The following is a 3,993-nucleotide window of genomic DNA, read 5'->3' on the forward strand; positions in this document are numbered from 1 at the left end:
TGAGGATGTCCATTATTTCACTATCGAAAGAGTCCCCCTCCAACCCGTCACTGCAGACAGAATCCCCATCGGCCTCCCCGCATGTTCCAATAGATGGCTGCGCTTGTGACCCATACCGCGGAGCGGGCACCTCGCTCTTACCTGCCCCCTCCACTGTCGCATCAGACTCATCCACATTTGCGACAGTGGAGGGACAATCCCCAGGGACTCCCTGCAAGTCATTAATTGCTGGGGTCGACGTGCACAGAATATCGCCCTCCCCAGGGGGCAGGCATAGAGGGGAACCCGGCACCTTTGGTCCAAGGGATTCACAAGCAGCCTGGTGCTGAGAATGAGAGAGCTTTGTCTCGTCTCCTCTTACATTATTCGGTACACTGGCCTCCAGAGAGGCGCTGCCTTGTAGGTCCTGGGTGGAGGCCTCCAGGGCTGCCTCATTTGTGCAAACAGGGCTATCACAAGCTTTTTGCACAACCACACCATCTACCCCAGGACTTGTGACTACATCTGGGGACTCAGGTTTAGAACCAACCCCTACCCGGATTCCCACCTCTTCCTGGGACTCCCCCGCATCTACATCCCCTGCCCTCTTGCGGGAACGTTCCCTTCTCCTCTTCACGCCGGAGGAGCACACAGGTGCAGGCTTCACCGATGGGGCGGCGCGTTTTCTGTTTCCATCGCCCCGTCTGCTTGCGCACCTCCCCGAGCCCCAAGCTCCACTTCAGGCGAAATGGGCGTGAGCTCTGCGGCCTCAAAGGCCGGCTTCTTACTGTGTTTGGATTTCCCCTTTGCCTTCTTACTCCGCACAGACTCCACCCCGTCCCCCACCTGAACCACAGGGAGAGGAGCAGGGACCGACCCAACCGTAGGAGTAGGGGTAGGGGTAGGGGCAGGGTGAGGGGCTGGGGCAGGATCACGGGCGGGGGCAGGGTCAGATGCAGGCGCAGACGCACGTGCAGGAGTAGGATCAGGGGCAGAGGTAGCTGGGGCACTGGTGCCCGAAGTGGGCTCCCTCGGGTTCCGGGCGGCAGGACAGTCCCTCCGAAAGTGCCCCACCTCCCTGCACGCATGGCACCGCGGGCGCTCGGAGCTCCAGTACACCTGATAATCCACTCCCTCGTGCCGGACAGTAAACCGGCCCTCAACATCGTCCTCCCTTTCCAGCTGCATGAATACCTGACGCCGGAAAGAGATTACGGTGCGGAGGGTGCGTCTCTTAAATTTGTGTCGGATGGCAGTGATCTCCGACCTTACTTGCCCTAAACGGGCCAGTGGGGGTAGCAAGTCCTCATTTGGAATGAAAGGCTTAACATGCCCAAGCACGATACGTTGCGTGGGGGCCGTCACCAGCTCCATAGGTAAAAAGATGTTGTCTACCGTGACTCCCCTGCTTAGGGCCCGGTGCACTAGCTCTTCATTCGCCAGATAAAACACCGCCTTTCTGAACTCCTTCTCGGTGGCCAGAATACCACCTTTCCCAACAAGGTCCTCCATTGCCTCCGTACACTTTTCTAGTGTCATTCCAGGGCGCAAAATACATTGCACCCCACGTTCCACCTTCACCGACCGAAACAGGGCGTTTTCCGAGGCCGGGGAGGCAGCCGCCCTTGCGTAACTCCCCGAAGGCCTGCGACTCCCTGGAGACCGGTCCGACATGCTGGCGCTCTTTCCAGTCCGAGAATCCTACAGCGGTGCCGGTTAGAAGTCCTGGAACGAGTCGAATAACTGGCCGGGAAAGTTTGCAGTCGACAATTCCTCGCTGGCTCGGCGCCAGGAAAGGCTCCGTCGGACTTGCAGAGACCCAGGCCGGGAGAGGCCGAAACGTCCTTCCAGATGCTCCGGCACCAACACCGGACGAAAATCAGGAAAACAATGGAGGAGGAACGTTGCCCCGATGTCAATGGGGGGGAACGACGGCGTTTGCCTCCAGTTTTGGAGCGAACCGGCTTCCTGGCCAGTTGCCAGCGGCCGCAGCTGGGAGCTACGCAGTCAGCAGCCGCCAACAAACCCAGCCCAAACCGGCAGTAAAACTCCACACCGAGTTTCCACACCAGCGCCGTCACTCACTGAGTTGTCCAAGAGACTTTTAGAGCCACCTCCAAAGTATTCCACGAACTTTATCCAGTAGTTTTGCCTCGATTTCTCCCAGCTCAGTCAGCACAGCTCCTCTCTGTGTCTGACCCCGGGAGTGTGTGATGGGACGGTGTGGAGGGAGATTCACTCTGTGTCTGACCCCGGGAGTGTGTGACGGGACGGTGTGGAGGGAGATTCACTCTGTGTCTGACCCCGGGAGTGTGTGCTGAGACTTTGTGGAGGGAGATTCACTCTCTGTCTGACCCCGGGAGTGTGTGATGGGACGGTGTGAAGGGAGATTCACTCTGTGTCTGACCCCGGGAGTGTGTGATGGGACGGTGTGGAGAGAGATTCACTCTGTGTCTGACCCCGGGAGTGTGTGCTGGGACTTTGTGGAGGGAGATTCACTCTCTGTCTGACCCCGGGAGTGTGTGATGGGACGGTGTGGAGAGAGCTTCACTCTGTGTCTGACCCCGGGAGTGTGCGATGGGTCGGTGCGGAGGGAGATTCACTCTGTTTCTGATCCCAGGTGTGTGTGATGGGATGGTGTGGAGGGAGATTCACTCTGTTTCTGACCCCGGGAGTGTGTGATGGGACGGTGTGGAGGGAGATTCACTCTGTGTCTGACCCCGGGAGTGTGTGATGGGACGGTGTGGAGAGAGCTTCACTCTGTGTCTGACCCCGGGAGTGTGCGATGGGTCGGTGCGGAGGGAGATTCACTCTGTTTCTGATCCCAGGTGTGTGTGATGGGATGGTGTGGAGGGAGATTCACTCTGTTTCTGACCCTGGGTGTGTGTGCGATAGGACGGTGTGGAGGGAAATTCACTCTGTGTCTGACCCCGGGAATGTGTGATGGGACGGTGTGGAGGGAGATTCACTCTGTGTCTGACCCCGGGAGTGTGTGACAGGACGGTGCGAAGGGAGATCCACTCCGTGTTTAACGCCGATATTCCAACACCCATCCCTCTCCTCTCACGTCTGATATTAACCATTTACGGTGTAGAATCACGTCAATTTTTACTGTCTGCAGGGTGCAGGAGGGGGTCAGTTAGCCAGGATGGGGGTTGGGTGGAGATGAGATCATGGGCACTCAGACTCTGCCAGTCCGAACAGTAGCGTCAGTGTGAGGAGCTCCGACCCACTGTTGCGGTGCACAGGGTGCGGGGGGCAGCAGAAACCTCAAATAAAACTCAAGTCCGACACCAAGACAGGAAGTTACAGGTTTATTGATTTCATGATGACAAATGTAAATTAAACAATGTGTGAGCTGCTGACGTGCGGGAATAAATAAGCTGCTCCCGACTCACTCACAGTCACACACAATTAACTGACCGGCGACAACGGGTGACCGGTTGAATAATCAGTCCCGTTTCTCACCGTCACTCTGTATCGGGGAACCGATGATTATAAAATCACACTTCAGGGCCGGGTCCGGGATCGCTGCAGATCCAGGGTCACTGCCGAGGTATTTGTCAATTTAACATCATTATATCAGCCAGACTGCCGAATGCACCGTCCTCAGCAAAGGGAGCAAAAGCACTCTCTCCCGGGATAATCCCACCCCGGGACACCGGTGTCCCAGACTGAGCCCCGGCCCCCGGGCTCTTCCCGTCTGTGTAATTCCCCGGGGTGTCACGTGAAGGGGGGGGGTCTCAAACCCCCACATCCAGCGGAATCTGCGCCGCAGGACAGGAGGCGGAAATACGTCACTAGGGGTGCACAACGAACGACGCACAGCGCGTGACTGGAGCCAATTCCATTAAAACACTTGTAAATTACACCTAGAGCGCGGCCATTAAAGGGGCGGGCGGGAGTTAAAGGGGAGGCCGGGAGTTAAAGGGGCGGGCGGGAGTTAAAGGGGAGGGTGGGAAATCGAACAAAATGTCCCCCTCCCGCGGGCGGGGATGTTCACACATTCAGATT

This window comes from Mobula birostris, chromosome 13 (assembly GCF_030028105.1).
Source record: "Mobula birostris isolate sMobBir1 chromosome 13, sMobBir1.hap1, whole genome shotgun sequence".
NCBI classification, from domain to species: Eukaryota; Metazoa; Chordata; class Chondrichthyes; order Myliobatiformes; family Myliobatidae; genus Mobula; species Mobula birostris.